Source organism: Amblyomma americanum, chromosome 9 (genome assembly GCF_052857255.1).
Source record: "Amblyomma americanum isolate KBUSLIRL-KWMA chromosome 9, ASM5285725v1, whole genome shotgun sequence".
Taxonomy (NCBI): domain Eukaryota; kingdom Metazoa; phylum Arthropoda; class Arachnida; order Ixodida; family Ixodidae; genus Amblyomma; species Amblyomma americanum.
Window position 1 is genome coordinate 105,525,195 of NC_135505.1, and position 17,893 is coordinate 105,543,087.

Below are 17,893 nucleotides of genomic sequence, written 5' to 3' on the forward strand. Positions count from 1 at the left end.
CGTACTCTGCGGGCTGTTTTTACGGTCTACTTCAAGCGAGGCGAGGTGTTCGTAGACATAACGGAATATTCTGCGCGCCTGTGTTTTCGGTAGGGGTACTAGAATAATTCAGCATAAATCAGATGATCATCGTTTGAGGTAGTCGCGGTGTTGATGGTAAAGTTTTGAGGAAGCGCCCCGGTGCTCTTTGCCAGTGGGTGTGGAATCCCGAACATTTCAGGCAGAGTAGCCGTTTTCGTACTTTCCAATGATAGCAATACTCTTCAGTTAGCAATACCAGGGCTACTAGTAAAGCTACCAGTACCACCACTATACTTTAACTACTACTACTACTACTACTACTACTACTACTACTACTACTACTACTACTACTACTACTACTACTACTACTGCTGCTACTACTATTACTACTGCTTTTCCTCCTCCTACTACTACTATTACTACAAGTAACAATGCCAATACCCTTACCACTGCCACGACTACTAGTGATTTGGATGCTGCTGCGGCTGCTACTACTACTACGACTACTACTACTCACACTACTACTACTACTACTGCTACTACTATTACTACTGCTTTTCCTCCTCCTACTACTACTATTACTACTAGTAACAATGCTAATACCCCTACCACTGCAACTACTACTAGTGATTTGGATGCTGCTGCGGCTACTACTACTACTACTAGTACTACTTCTGCTGCTGCTCCTGCTACTACTACTGTCGAGCTCACTAATAACGGCCGCGGTTATAACGAACCATGGCGGGACCACCATCAGAATGTGTATTTAGGCAATTGCAGTGCTTCTCAGGAACAACGAACGAACGTGGCCGGACAGCTCGCTCAGAAAGAACGATCATGCGCTGTAAACTCACCCAGCATTGGGAAAGTTCGCGCTTTCCGCCAGTGCAGAGACGAAACAGCATCGCCCAGCCCCCTGACATATCTGCCCCGCCGCTACTTAACGCTGTTGCTATCAATAACTGGCAGTATTCAAACGTTGTTAACCACCAGCCTATTCCGCGCCAACGGGCTATAGGGTCAATAGTGCGAGCGTTGCGTTCTGGCTGGGCAAAGTAAAAGCGAGGTGGGCGCGCGACGAGCAGAGTTGAAAGCCAACCTACAGCTGCAATCAGTGATCAACCAAAGGCCGCAATTTGTGTGTATTAATATTAATACTACTACTAATGCTAGTTCTACTACCGCTACTTCGACTATTACTGTTACTGCTATACTACTACTACTACCACTACTACAACCACCACCAACACTACTACTACTACTACTACTACTACTACTACTACTACTACTACTACTACTACTACTACTACTACTGCTACTACTACTACTACTACTGCTGCTGCTGCTGCTGCTGCTGCTACTACTACTACTACCACTACAACTACTACTACTACTGCTACTACTACTACTACTACTACTACTACCACTACTACTGCTACTGTACTAGCTGCTGCTAGTATAATATATTGCTACATCTCATGCACTACAAGTTAGCCGCAGTGCATTTCGTACACACGCAATGCTTCACTCAACACTGAAAGGAATGACGCCCACTCCACACTTAAAAATGGACGGAGCGGCATCGATTTTCGACGCGCCTCATAAAAGCGAGATGCCGCTCGCGTGTCTCCCTCTCAGATGCTGGAGCCAGATAACGTCGCTTCCTCTAACTATTATTCAGTCACAAGAACGACGGGCGTGGGAAGTTGGTGCCACTTCGTAGCGAAAGAAATTGAAGCGGGGGCGTTGTATAAGAACTGACAGGCACTGCAGTGACACGCTGTGATGTGTATAGCGGGCACTTGAGTAGACACGATGCCCACAAAGGAGACCCTTAATCGAAACTTTGCCAGCAAAAGCTTTGAATATCACATTTCTTTATGGGCGCTTCACGTTTCGGCACCTCTCCTCGGAGAAGATATCTACTAGGTCGTCCACTTATAACGTGAACACGTATGTGCCATATGTTGGATACCTGGGAACTAAGGAGCAGGCACAGACAGCGCTGGGAGCAGCCACAGTAACTGAGCTTCTCTCAGGTGCTCAATTAAGTATACTCAACTCTCGTGCACCGCTCTGCGGAGTTGTGATTGAACTTCATCACGCGCTATTGTGTTCACGTTAGAAGTGTACGGCCCTGTACGTACAGGTCTGGTCAAAATTTCTCAGGCCACAAAGTGTGCTCTTGGGCCGTATAGATGGGCGTATATAGCACCTATGTAGCAAACGAGGTTCTCAGGAGCGAGAACTAGACTCCTAGTGATCGTTCAGATATTTTGAGGTTCAGAAGTGTCGTACAAGGCTCAAAAGTAGACCATGTGGACTGGCTACATTTGACAAGTGCGTGCTTTCTGGGGTTGCTGAAATTTATGTTAATTTATGTAATCACTGGCATGACACTCCTCGGCGGTCTTCGTCTCTGGGATGTACTTTCGCTTATGAATTGTTTTAGGAAGCTCCATTAAGTCCCTGAGAGCTTAATACTGAATGTATCTATGCTACTTTCACAATTGAAGAGAAGTTCACTTAAAGCTGACAATGCTTTCTTCAAAACTAGTAGCAAACATTATTACCTCGAGAGGCACTAAGGTCAAGGGCCAAATCAAGCAGAACAAAAAAGCAGGAAAAATAAATGTGGGAAATTAAAACATTTTACATTAGAACTGAATAGCATGGCTGAACAACAGAGGTGTAGTGCATCGCATGGAAACAAAAATGCGGGATTATGATTTATCAGCGCGTAACTTCCCAAAGTGACCCAGGCTATGAGGGACGCGGTAGTGAAGGACTCTAGAAATTTCCACCACCTGGGGTTCTTTAGCATGCACTGACATCGCACAGTACACGGCCTCTAGCATTCCGCCTCCATCGAAATGCGACCCCCGCGGCTGGGATCGAACTCGCGTCTTTCGGGTCAGCAGCCGAGCGCCATGACCACTGGGCCACAGCGGCGGCCAGTCATTATTCGGGTAGCACGTAACCAAAAAGCGCCGTTACAAAAAATTTGCGCTCGCTATCAGTAGTCGATTAGGCTTACAAAAAACTAAATAATTTCTCCATAGGTGTTTTGTGAGGGCGCATAAAGGCGCCATAGTCGGTAAAGAAGTAATTTATTTGGGAGAGCGAAGAAAATTAATCAAGGGACGACGACAGAGACGGAGCGAAAAGAGCACTGACTCCCAAAAGTTTCTTCTGAAGATACCACGCATGTGTACGAATAGGAAGCGCAAGCAGGAAGCGGAAACAAAGAAGAAAAAAACATCAACATGAATGTCTGAGAGCGATAGCACCGAGGTCCTGTATAATAACCATCCATATAAAAACCCCAGCTGTTTTTTTTAGTGTAAGTGATGGCGTGCTTACACAACCGTCTCCAACACGAGCAATCATAGCCGTCTCAATTATCTCTCTGACACACTCGCCCACCTCCTCCAAGCACAGGACAACATAACGCAAAGCTGGAAAACTCAGAATCACAATAGGAGACTAAAACTCAAACTTGCCCACATTCAATCCCAAATACAACACTGTAGTGCCACTCTTTGCAAAGCTAACTGGGCTCAGGTTTCTGACGGTCTCCGCGGAAATCTCTCCACAACCCGAGCTTGGCTCCTGTTACGGCACATGCTGGACCCCTCACAATCCAAATCCCAGACCCGCCTTAGCATTCGTCGCTTCGCTCACAACCATCGACAGGACACCGACGCCTTCCTCACGCAGGTGAAATGCACCTATACCACCCCCGGTCTCTCTTGCAAGCACCCCGGTTACGCGGGCCCACCCTAGCCCGAGCTGGACGCCGTTATTACACAATCGGAATTTCGCGCCGCCCTACTGAAATTACGAAATACTGCTCCCGGAGACGATCAAATTACCAATGCAGCTATTCGAAATCTTGACGATGCTTCAATCTCTGACTTAGTCAACTACTTTAACGAATGTTGGGAGGCAGGTAGTCTCCCTGCCTCGTGGAAGCATGGAAAGATCATATTTATTCCAAAACCCCACAAGCCTATCACCCTAGATAACATCCGCCCAATTTACATCCTGTCTAGGCAAGGTCTTCAAGCATATAATTCTTGCTCAGCTAAGAACGTACATGGAACATAAACCCCTTTTCCCTCACAGTATGCTCGGCTTTCGTGCGTATCTATCTGCGCAGGACGCCCTACTTCAAATTACACATGATGTGCTTCATGATACCATCCCCCACCACGCTAAAGCTATCCTGGCAGTTGACCTCACCGAGGCATTTGACAAAATACGACACGATGCCATCTTACGGGAAATGCAGGATCTACAAGTAGGCCCTAAAACCTACAACTACTCTCGCGCTTTTCTCACGGGCCGCACTGCCTCCCTGCACATAGATCAGATTACCACACCCCATTATACACTCGGAGAGCTCCGAACCCCTCAAGGGGCGGTCCTTTGTCCTCTTTTATTTAACGTTGGTCTCAATCCCCTTAGCTCACAAACTGGCTCTAATCCCACAGCTAAAGCATACCCTGTACGCTGATATTACCACATGGACCACTCATGGCTCTGACGGGGAAATTGAGGAAACTCTTCAGTTAGCCGCAGACACGATCTCCTCTCACCCGTTATCCATCGGGCTCGTATGTTCCCCCTCTACGTCCGCGCTCTTCTTAATTAGGCCAAAATCTGGCGCTAACTCGACCATCCAAATCCTTTAAAAAGATCCACTGTCCCCATCACACCCGCACTCCGCATCCTTGGCCTCCACTTGCAGGATTCTGGACGAAATGAACATACCCTTAAACGACTCAAGGCCTCCACGCAATCCGTGTTTCACCTTCAACGCCGAGTATCCTCCCTTAACAAGGGTTTAGACGAAGCGGACAACATGAAAGTAGTGCATGCATTTACGCTTAGCCGCATTCTATACGCAACCCCATATCTCAAATTGAACCGCACGGAAACCGAACGCGTGAACGCCATGATCCGCCTTGCGACTAAGGCAGCCCTAAACCTACCTCGTAGCACCAGCACAGCCAAAGTCCTTGCACTAGGCATGCATAACACCATTAAGGGACTAGTTGACGCGCACCTTCAGACACAGTACCTTAGACTTGGCGCCAGTGGCCGCCATATACTCTCCTTCCTTCGCATCAACATACCGGCCAACCATTCAACCCTTATAGCCATCCCTCGACACATCCATACACCTCTCGTTGTGAAACCCCTTCCTAGAAACGACCATCCCCAATATCACATCCCTCGCCGCGTAGCTCGCGCTAATGCCCTCCATAAGTATTACGGGCAAGCCCACGATGTCGTTTGGGTAGACGCCGCATGTACAGCGCATGAAGTGGTAGCAGTTGCCTACAATCAAACCCTACCCCACCCCAATTCACCGTCTTCCTTCGGGCTCTACGCCTGAGGAGCAGAGGAGACCGCCATCGCCCTTGCACATTCGAACGCCCAATGCATCTTCAGCGACTCCAAAACGGCTCTGTTCAACTTTGCCAGGTGCTGGATTCAAACCCTTGCCTGGCAATTGTCGAACACGCCCCCCCCCCCCCCAAAAAAAAAATATAAAAAAATTTGCCGCGCAGGGTAGAGCTCAAGTGGGTGCCGGCTCACTCTGGGAACCCTGGGAACGAGGCTGCCGATAAATTGGCCCGAGGTTTGGTCTGCCGGGCTCAGGACAGTCTCCATCTAGAATTCTCGAGGGAGCGGGCGCACACCTTTGCGGAGCTCACGTAAATACCCCGATTGGACCGTCGGACTTACCCCCCTCCCCACCCCTCTCTTACGCACTCCCAACAGATCCTCTTAAGACGCCTCCAGACCCGCTCTCTGGCATCCCCTCAGATTATCCCACTATTGTGGCACATCCCCTGCATGCTCCCTATGAGGCGACCCTTTCGCCACACTCTCGCACATTCTTTTCGGCTGCCCTGCAGACCCTCCCCCGCGGGGACTGCACGCCATGTCGAGCTGGGAGGACTGGGAGGTCCTGTTTACGCCTGCAGACCCGACATCGTAGCTTGCTGCGGTGACTCGGGCTGCCGACGTCATGTCCCGACATGACGTACTTGATGCAGTGCGGGACTGCGGTGGCCCAGGAACCCAGCAGGGTCTAAAACTCACTTGAGAAATAAAGTTTATCTGTCTGTCTGTCTGACACGCTGACCGTTGTCTTAAGCAAGAAGCTTGATTCTTTTTAACGCAGGCACGCATGACTTAGTAAAGCGATGCGCAGATTCCTCTCCACATTTAAGGCAGAGGAAGCTAAGCTGGCCCTGGTGTCCGTCATTCATATTCTTGTTGTACTCTTTTAGGCTGGTGCTTACACAACTGCCTGTCTGCCAAGTAGATTTGTCTGCAACACAACGGCACGCGATATAGCGATATACAACACCCTCATCGCAATTGACTCAATGATTTTGTGGAACCATGCAGGATTCTTTCCCCTTGGCTAATGCACGGCGTTGTTTTCTCGCAAAGAATTGGTATTTTTAGCGAAGCCAAAAATACAACATCAACATCTACGCGTTCTCCAATCTGCATCAGACTGTGGGAAGCCTGGTGAATATATGGAACAATGGCTATTTCCCTGCGTGCAATCAGACCTGCCAAACCTTTGATCTCCGGTTGCCGAATTTTTTCATTTTTTTAAGCAAGCCCTCGGCCACAGAAACCACGAGGGGTTCCGGACATCATGCGGTCATACTAGACTTTCTTAGATTATGTCTTTGCACGATTTTGTTAGAGCGTTTGTTAAACAGTACTTAACTACTGTTCGCTTACGAGTGTACATTGGGCAGATACAGCGGGCAATAAAGTGGTTTTCACTCATGGTTTATAACCAAAGCATACGCGGATATTAAAAAATTTCTCAGCTCTAAAACCTAACGTTTTTTTGTCAGGCAGCTTATTAGTCAATATTAAAGCGGTTAAGTTTCGCTTGAACTAGTCAGGCACGTCATCAGCCGTTTGATGATGATCTTCTTGCGTTATCAAATGTGATTTAAAAGTCGTCTACAAGTCTAAAAACGTTCACTACATCTGTTCCTTCACTGCATTCGTCTATCTTCTTGTATATGCATGGCTAAAAAATAGGTCGCTAAGGGCACAGGCAACAAATGATCCAATGTAACTTCCAAGTTTTTGACAGGAGATACCTTTGTCTCAAGTGGCAAAAGTAGATCGCAGGTACATATTAAGAAATTTCTAATACCACTAACGGGCACTGTCGCAAAGGTTACTATGAACTAACTAGAGCAGCATGCAAACCATTCTGGCAAAGAAGTGTTTAGCACACTACGTTAAAGCTACGGCGTTAGAATAGTAAAATGACGTAAATATCTACATCCCCAACTAGAAAATTAGATCTTGCGCTCTTCTTAGGGCTTTATGTAAATCAGAGGATGCTTTAATTATTTTTTTAGCGAATGGATATTCAATTTGGGATTATATAACTCAAAAAACGGGCGAGCCTCGTTAAATAAGTTCGAGAAAAGGGAGGGTGGGGTGAGCTCTAAATGTGTTTTGTGACTGTGTCATGGCCGTGAGATCACGTTTCCAATTCTTTACTGAAAGTCAAACGAAAAAAAAAGAACTTGCATCGTAATCCTAAGTCGCGGAAGGAATCCATCCGGTAAATATTTTCACCAAAGGAGGAGCTTCTCAAAGGTCGAGGCAAGTCACGTTTTTAATTCGTACTGGACCAGCGCATATTGGGAAGCTTTATTAAATAACCAAATGTACTTCAGGAAAGTATGCGGGCGCTCACATTGTGTTTGTATTTCACGAAGCTGCTCTTAGACCATAAATGTCATTGCTTAAATTGCCTCCTGATATAGACGAACCAAACTATTCTTTCTTTTTTTGGCTGTTTGAAGTAAGAAGCCTCGTTACAGCTATCTCTGCGAAATATAGTCTTTCGAGTTTTGGGTAGAAAAACGGTAATCCGATTTGATGAATACTCTTCAAGCTGTCTTAGCAGGACCATTTCGAAAAGCTACAGATAACTTAAAGTAATAGCTACACGTCACAGAGGAAGATGTTTTGTCACACAGAAATAGCTTCCACCTAGCAGTTAACCGGTTCCCTCTGCTTCGCTTAGAATGGGAAGCAAAGGGAAAGGCTGAAAATCAATAGCGGAAGTGAGTAAAAATATTAATAATGTCTGTATAAGGCGTTACCGCAGTGTAATATAACAAACTAAAAACCGGTCTCATGAAGCAAAAAAAGCAATAAAAACCCTACCTTATTTGCAGGAATCACTACAAAGTTTTTTCTTGGCAGCGAAAGCTTATAGAGAACTAGGGATATGGTCACGTGTTGATTATGTAACATCTTGTTTTTCTGGCATTATCACGCTACAAATGCGTGCTGCCAAGTTGAACCTTACTATTACACAACTTTTTTTCAGCTCACTAGTCAACATTTCTTTTCCATGTCTAGAATTTGTCGACTGTATTACAGTACCATCGATTATGCTGCGCACTTCTTTATAGCGGAAAAAATGTAGGCTAATTACTAATGGTTCGGACGTGAACGCACGTGCCGCTCCACTAGCGGATGCCGGCGTATCTTTCAAGTGTATAGAAGACGCCAGGATGAGAAGCCGCGACGCAACGGCGCAGCGGTGGCCACGGTAATAATATTAAAAGCAACTTAATTGACTTTAAATGAAGACCCCTCGGATGGTAAGTCGGTCACTCGAAACGACTCCCAGATCAGCGCCGCTCGTCGGTCACCTTCCTAAACTGGGCATTGAGGACACACGGATCTTATAATACCTGGAAGTTCAAAGTTTCGTAGCTACGAGGAAGAGAGTTTTCCTTACCGTCAAGAGATTTGGAAGTCTGGCCACGTACAACTATTCTAATCGTAAGGCCCAAAAGCCAACCCCTCGGACTGCTCAATTTTGGCAAGGGCTAGAGATTTATTCACGGCATCATCAACTGCCAGTCGTAAAGAGCACCACGGCAGTGCTGCAGCAATGACCGCACAAGACCTCTTTTCACATATTTGGAAAACCAACTATCCTAACAAGAGGTAACCAGTCACCCGCGAAGGCTAGAGCATTCCAAGACCTGGGAGGACTGGGAGACCCTGCTGTACTGCGAGGATCTGGTCGTGCAGACCGTTGCGGCCCATTGCAGACCACTGCCTGCGTCATGAACGCAGGAACATGAACGCTTGAGTGCAGTGGGGAAATATGGGTGCCCGGGAACATGCATGCTCCAAGCTCCTCAGTTGCGTTAATAAAGTTCTGTGATGATGATGTTGACAAGATTCCCCCTACATGGTGCAGAATGGAACTCCTCAAGTGGTTTATTTTTGAGAAAGGTTCTACCTCTCGGCTTTAGAGGTCACACCGGGCTTCGTACCGCAGCTAGCAAAAGTGCAGTGTACCGCGGTCGGTAGTACCAGCAGAAACCACAGTGGCACCAGCAATAAATAGAAGTTGTGGTAGTAGCAGCGATAATAGCAGCAGCCGAAGTAACAGCGCTCATTTTAATTGGAGTAGGTGCAGTATTTAGTAAGAGAATTATTTTTAGTGCCTGAAGTATCAGCTGGATTTGTAGCAGAAAAAGAACTACTTGCAGCAAATTAAACATATTTTTAGCGCAACCACGACAGGGACACAGAGACAAACACGAGCACTAACTTGCAACTGATTTATTGAGGGAACCAGGACGGCGTATATAAAACCACAGGCCTGCGCAGGCGCAGCCTAGCAAGACACATGGAAAGTTCCAAGGAAAAAGTCATCGCACAAGGCGAGATAGGAAATTGACTTCAGCGTTATACAAGGCAACTGAAGTGTAACTCACGCAATATGATCTAGATTTCTATATAAAAAATGCCTCCAAGGTTTCACGAGCGGTTTTTGCTTTCTTCTGCCTAGGACTGACACGCAACGGAAACGCCGTTCACAAGCTCTGCAAGCAATACAGTGGGCAACAAGATTCGTGCATTCCTATTAGCCAGGTCTCTTTTAGGCTCCCTGAGTCCGTCGTTAACGCATCGCCCCGTCTGGCCGATGTACACTTTGCCACAAGACAGGGAATTTTATAAACAACGTTCATGGCGCACTTAACAAAACGTTTTTCGTGGTTCTTTTGACAGCCCCCTTTTTTGTCTTCGCATGTGATGCGACCGCAAAGTTGAGCGAGTTTCCTGGGTGCTGAAAAAACCACCGGCACGTCAACCAATTTTCCACTTTTTAAAGTTGTGGGTGATCTTGTGGATGTAGGGAACCACTTCCGGTTCCTGTTGACTTTTCAGGGCCTTCGTGCGCGTTCCGGGCTTCATTTTCTTCAGCATCCTTTCCGCCACCGACGCCACAACCGACTTAGGGTAGCCAGATGAAAACAGCCTACCCAATTGATGATCGAAACTTGCTTGCATCTCATGAACACACGATCTCCGCAGCGCGGATTCTAGGCAGAGAGATACAATGCCTTTCTTAACTAATTTAGAATGGGCAGAGCTGTATGGCAAGAGCTGTGGCAAGAACGGCAGCCGTAATACAACCGTTGAAGTATTTCCGTGAAGTGACTAGTAATGGATCAAGAGTGAAATGCTTTGTATCAAACTTGATACTATCGTGTTTATTGAAAATATTTATGATGCTTGCACGAACGCAGGTAATACTTGTGTAATTCTTTTGGGTTAATATTGACCATGGTTTTAGTCGGCAAAAGAAAAAAGGCAGAAAGCAATGGAGTACAAAAGTGGCTTTTAAATAAAAAGATGAGTGATGCAAAGATAAAATTTCACTCGGTGCTGACGACAAAGGCCACTGAGGGAAGTTTATATAACTGCAATGACACGGTTGCACAACACCGAAATGTTCCACCCGGGAGCAGAAACGAGCTTTGAAATTTATTCTCCACCGAAAGCTTGGTGCAGCGTCTCATTTGTTCCATAGCCTTCAAATATTATTGCGCAAGTGAGAAAAGAATCGGTTTCTCGGAATCAAAGCTTACATGGCGCTCTAAAAACAATCAATGTAAGAAAAGCCTCCATCAAACTACTAACCTTTTCCCATACGTGCGTAGACCTTACGTCATCAGTTTGTGTTAAATTGTTGCCTGGTTACTATATTTGTTACTTGAACTGCTACTTTAGTTACAGCAATTTGTCCGATGAATATGAAAGTCACCTCGCATCAAAGTCTTTTTGAAATTTCTGAATTCAATGGTGCGAAGAATTAGTAGCCGAGAATCAACCCAGTATGCCTTGAAACCAAGTCTTTGAAAATGAGGAAATAACAGGGGATAACCCAGCTTCAAAGAAAATTGCTGTTGCAAAATATGATCTTTTAAAAAAGGCTGCGACATTCGATTGGGACAGTTAGTAAGGAGATATTTGAGGCTTAAGAAAGGATGACGGACCAAAGAGAGAAAAGCAGGACATAAGTTAGACCTGAAATTGACTCTTCAATGCGAGAACAAAATATATACACATAATCAGGCTATGCTGTAGCCATTTGCAAGATGCATTCGCGTCGTAAAATCAAAAATAAAAAGGAAACAAGTAAACATAGGACAAAAAGATGACATGAGAGATTAATATGATGACCTAGGGTGAAAGCAAGAATGGAACATGAACGAAACCACCGAATATAAAAAAAAACATAGATGCACACTAACTGCGCACACGCGCGCAGAGCTGCTAGTCACACATGGTGCCACTAGACTGCGCCACCAGATGTGAGCGAAGCAGAGTGTAGAAGCATTCTGAAATTGGAAACGGCAAATAAGAAAGGAATAGTTCTATGATAACTCAAGAGGCAGTGCCCTACTATTTGAAGCTAGATCAGGACGTCATAGAACGCGCAGCTAAACAGAGAAATATGACCAAGAAGATGAGACATGTGCGTTGTGTCGTAAATCTGTAGAAACAATTAAACATTTATTCTCGAATGTGGTGGTATCGATTCGGATGATAATGCAGACGCAGTCACTCCCCTTAAGGCGCTAAGTCTTAGAAACAACAATGGTCATATGAATGAATCTGCAGTGGCAGTTAGAAAAAAGCGATTGGAAGATTGATGGCTCAAAAGCAGTTAGGGGACATAATGTTGAAAGTTTAGGATTAAAAACTTTTTTAAAGAAAATGAAAAATATACAGATAGATTTATAACAGCGTTAAAAATATAAAGAAAAACGAATGCAGAATGAACCCAAGCATGGTGGAAACTGCCACCACTCTGTTTCAAAGGGGATGCTCATATCTTCCATCCATCCATCCATCCATCCATCCATCCATCCATCCATCCATCCATCCATCCATCCATCCATCCATCCATCCATCCATCCATCCATCCATCCATCCATCCATCCATCCATCCATCCATCCATCCATCCATCCATCCATCCATCCATCCATCCATCCATCCATCCATCCATCCGTCCGTCCGTCCGTCCGTCCGTCCGTCCGTCCGTCCGTCCGTCCGTCCGTCCGTCCGTCCATCCATCCATCCATCCATCCATCCATCCATCCATCCATCCATCCATCCATCCATCCATCCATCCATCCATCCATCCATCCATCCATCCATCCATCCATCCATCCATCCATCCATCCATCCATCCATCCATCCATCCTACCGACACCTTTCGAGAAAACCTGAACATGTGCAACCCCTCTGACCACGCGCAGCCACATGTTCTCTCCTACTGCGCAACTTCCACTCCTGCTCCTCTACTAAGTGTTTCCGGTCCTCGTCCGGTCACCTGTGGTGTGTTGCCTCTGTACGGACGGCGTTGACTACGTGAAATTTCAGGATAGAAAGCGGTACAGCAAAAGACTGTGAAACATTAATTTGCCTAGCTGCTAACAAATTTCTAGCCGCGCAACAATTATTTTGCTTGCTTGAGCATAAAAATAAAAGGCGTAATAAGGCCTGCGCCAGCCCAGCAGTTTCAATCTTGGTTCCGGTTCGATGTTCTCTTTGCAAGTTCAAGCAATATTGAGACAAAGGTTGGCGAAATCGGACTTAAGCTCCGCCTTAAGGGTATGACGGCGATAGTCTTAATGGCTTAATGCCCGTATATGTGGAACTGGAAATTCTCTACTTTGCATTTATACATCTCCAGGAGTCCTCACACCACATTTGCCGCAGCACTTCAGCGGTTAAAAAATGCGCCACTGCTGTCCAATAGCACGTGCTGCCATCGGTGAGGCTGGTGAGACCCAGGTTGCTATTCTCGAGGGACCTCAAGGTAAAGGAGAGATACTTCGAACGGACAAACATCGACGAAACCTGAGAATGAGTATTTGAGTGCTGGCCCACTAAAAATTAAACATTGAGAAGAAATTTGACCGAGAAGAATGAAAAATTCTCCACCTCCACGAAGCCCCTTATTTCTGCCGCAAGGCTAGGCCTATTTTATGCAGAAATAAAGACGTAAAAAAAAAAGAGCAGACCAAAGAGAAACGATACATTTCCACCACAGCACAGTTCATTACAACAACACAACAACGGGCGAATAATGTAAGGCTCGCGAATACCACGATGTTTCAGTTTTATGCCCATACAAACTTTAGTCCGATATCCCACTCCCCTTTTCCGAGATTTCGAAGCTGATCCTGTGTATTTTAAGGAGAAAGACTTGAAAGGTTGTAGTGCGTTGAAATACAACCTCACTAAAGCTTCTTTGTTTGCCTTTGATAACATCTCCCGAGCTCCTAGCTCGCATGATTGTTCACTAGCGCTTGTGGTGCCCGCTCTTCTAGACACTTCGCTGCTAAAAGAATTCATTTCAAACTTCTTCAATTAAGGCTGAACCGTAACACTGAGAACAATGCACGTTGAAAGATATTCATGACCCTTCACTAACTTGTGTGTGCCCAGCGAGATAACTCGAACATTATTTTCTCATGACATCAACGCGTACATTAATTAACTGTTAAGAAAACAAGTCTCACTCGAGTATCTTTATTTACTTTTTAATTTAGCTCATCCCTCTAGAAGGGTGCTACAGTTTCTCTATTACCGAAAAAATGAGGACCATTTTTCACGACTGCAAGGGCAATCTACAAAACCATTTAGAGAGGTTATTGAAAACATGTGTGAGATAAATTAAGTATAGTGGTTGAAAGCGTGCGTGAGGCGTAATTAACAAAGCTGCAGGCTTCGTTTCCCAATTTTAACAAAGAAGGGTTGTTTTCTCAAAAAGCGCTTGTCTTTTTAACGCTGCCTCCCCCCCCCCCCCCCCGCCCCTCTACCCCCTTTTCTGTACACCTCTGTAACCCAGAATACAATGCAATCTCTCTTACGCTCCCCATTTTTGGAACATTGTTTTTGTCTACAGTATTCATAACACTACATAACGGGTTCTGGTTTTAAAAGCAGGGAAGATTACATGAGCTGCCACCTTACACCAAAATTCGTGGCGTTATACACGGTGTTTCACCTAAGACTTTTTCGCGATTTTTAAATATAGGCTTATTAAGTTAGAATAGCGCTTTTTTCGGCACAGCATTGTCAGTGGTGTAGGACATCAGAATAGGGCTAAGACGTGCTAACTACAGGCTGGCTAACTATTATTGAATAGTTAACTTTTTAACTATTATATTTGGCCTTCTTTATTATTGACCGGCGTGATAGTCCACCGTAATTAATATCAACGTGAGTTTATAGAATTTCGAAAACGCGGTTATCCTTGGTGCTGTGGCTCAACAAAGTTTGGCTAAATCGCGCCAAAATACACGCGCTTTCGAGGAGCTTACAGGGAAAGCAACCTCTCCAGTGCACGTAACTCGTCGAAATAGCCAAAATTTGTTGGGTCCCAACGCCGAGGGTAACCGTGTTTTCGAGATTCTCAAACCTGATATGAATATTGCCTACGGTGGGCTACACGCCTTCAACAATTAAAGCGCCTAACAATAATCATTAAAAAGTTAGCTTTTCAATACAAGTTAACCGGGCTGCTACTTAGCCCGTCTTTGCTGTATTGTGATGTATTACACCGTCGACGATGCGATGCTGAAAAAAGCGCTCTTCCAGCTCAAAAACGTATTTTTAAATTTTGTGTAAAGTATGAGGCGAAATACCTTGTATTACGCGAACTCGAAGTCGGTTGCATTCATTTTTTCGCTACAGAACGAAAGGAGAAGAACGTTTGATTGGTTTAGTTTATGCGCACACTCGCAACACATTTCTGTCTAGAGGACAGGAACGTCAGTGGCTGGTAAAGAACCCCGACACGGCGATTGGTAGACATTAGCTGTACGCGGCTACAGCTTTTCCTGTGAATGAAGGGAACGCTGAAGGGGCGAAGCGTCCGTGACATTGTCATTCCGCGAAATAGTTCGGCCACACGAGGATGCGCCTCGCCGCCTGGCGCGTTGCTCTCTGCGCGTTAGGTCCGCACTATTATTCGTGTAGCTGGCGCCATCTATGGGAGCTTTTTGTAACAGGACTTGCCTAGCAAATTCGTTGTAATCATGAGTTTTTTTCCCTACACTTTCTAAGGGTTAAAGGTGGCAGTTGCGTTAGAAAAATGCATTAAATAACGAATAGCGAAAATAAGCCATTTTTTTTCAAGCTGGAAATAATACCTGCAATTATGGACTATCAAATAATATTAATATGTAACATCACCTATACTATGTAATATAGTTTATATTCTTCTGCATGAGAAGAGAGGAAGTGTTGAGGCTCCGTAGCTTCCGCTGCATTGCCAGAAAAAGTTCTCGCGGAGTCAAGATGATGGCTAGGTAGCAGATGCTTGACGTTGAGTTACGTTTAGGTTTCGCATCCGTTATCTTTCATAAGTGCTAGAAAACGCTCGGTTAGAAAACAGCCATTGCATGTGCGAAAACAATGTTCAGAAAGAAAAAAACAAGCAAATTGAGCGCAAACTTTTGCTTTGTCAGGGCGCACTGTTTATAATAGCACGTGAATAACTTTCCTCCGAGGTGGGGCCCATTCAACTAAAATCAGTTTTTAAACTCCGGTGTACTGCAGCTGTCGACGATTATTCACAGTTCTATCTCAATATCAAAGTGAAGTTCCCAGCCAAGCTACCGACCTTGGCCCTTTGTATAATGTTTCATGTCTGAGAAGGCTTGCGCGCGTTCCCTGGGGGCAGTAATGCTTCCGACGCCAGAAACGCTTCACTGCGCGCCAGAAAAGGTCACGACTCCCCTGACACCTTCGCCGCTATATGCTTTACTGCTGGCTCCAGTGCGTTACTGCTCCACGTCGGTGCCTCTAAAGGCACGCAGAGCGGCCAAAGCTTTGGTCTCAAGGAAAGATAAAACTTTATGTGACGTGCGTCCCATCTTAAGAGGGCAGATAACTACATATTCATAGGGCTCTTATGAAAATGGCTCCAGCACTAAAAGGCATCGACTTGGAAAAGATTTCTTGCCATTAGTGATCAAGAGAAGGAAAATGCTGGGGTCTTCGAAGTATTTTTTTATTCAGCAGCCCGGAATACATTGCCATAAAACGCTATTGTTTTCAATAATGGTGCACTTAGTGTGTGCATTAGTAAACGGACGCCTGTTAGATTCCCGATACTTGTGCAAAGAAAATAACACTTTAAGAGAGAGTAAGGAGCGCCTATTTGGCTCCTTGTACTTCCTGATTACTCAAGTAATCTTGTTTTCGCTGATTAACCTGTAGGGCATGTGAGAATCTTGGCAAATTAAACTCGCGGTGCGCCGATGCCTCTTAACAGTCAGCAAACACAAGTGTTTATAAAAGAGGAAACATCAGAAAGCTGGATTGCACTGGATACTAAAAAAATAATAGGCCATGTGATAATATTAATTGTTTTTTTTTGGGGGGGGGAAGGAAATGGCGCAGTATCTGACTCATATATCTTTTTACACCTGAATCGCGCCGTATAGGAAGGAACAAATGAGGGAGTGAAAGAAGAATGGAAGAAAGAGGTGCCGTAGTGGAGGGCTCCGGAATAATTTCGACCACCTGGGGATCTTTAACGTGCACTGACATCGCACAGCACACGGGCGCCTTAGCGTTTTTCCACCATGAAAACGCAGCCGCCGCGGTAGGGTTCGAACCTGGGAACTCCTAATCAGTAGCCTAGCGCCCTAACCACTGAGCCACCGCGGCGGGTAAGCCATGTGCCGAGATTTATGTTTTAGAAATGAAACTGACAGGCTAACTATTTATCATGCCATAAATTATTTGTACAAGCATTAGTTGTACAGTGTTCTAGGCATCGGTTCCAGACTTTAAATCATAATCGGAAGAACTGACATTCATCTCAGCCGGAATAACAGAGAGACACTTAAGACAATGATGTGAATTGAACGATGCGTCAAGGTGTCTTGAATAATTCGACCTAAAAATAGCATTCATATGAGCCATTTTTGTTTTTTCTTTATGCGTAAGTTGTTTGCTTGCTGTTACTCAAGCCTGTTGCTTGAGTTGTTGCCTCACTGCGTCATTGTAAAAAGTAGTTACAGCTTCCTCTCTCAACAAAGTGAACTAGTTACTCTTCAGAACAGCAGGGGTGATTTTTTTATTAATGCGAAATCATTGTCTTATTAGCACAAAAGCCGCCTTTTGCCATCCGTCGGCGTCCATGGCACGAAATTCCTCCAGTGACGTCACCATGCTCTGGCATAGCGTTACCAGTAGACCATACAGAAGTGACGACTACAGCAAATGAAAAATAAGGTGCATGATTTGAACCAAGGACCTTAAGATTGGGAGGCGCCCAGGCAATCCATAGGCCAGAAACCCACGTTAGTTCTTGACGAATAATGAGTATGTGTGTCATTAGAAAGGAAGGGTGTTTTAGTTAACCTGGCAATAAAGCTCACAATCAGACAATGCTTTCGTATTCTAAAGCACTTAAGCAGTCTTTAGGGCCCTGCGTAATTTTTTACTTTTTTGCAT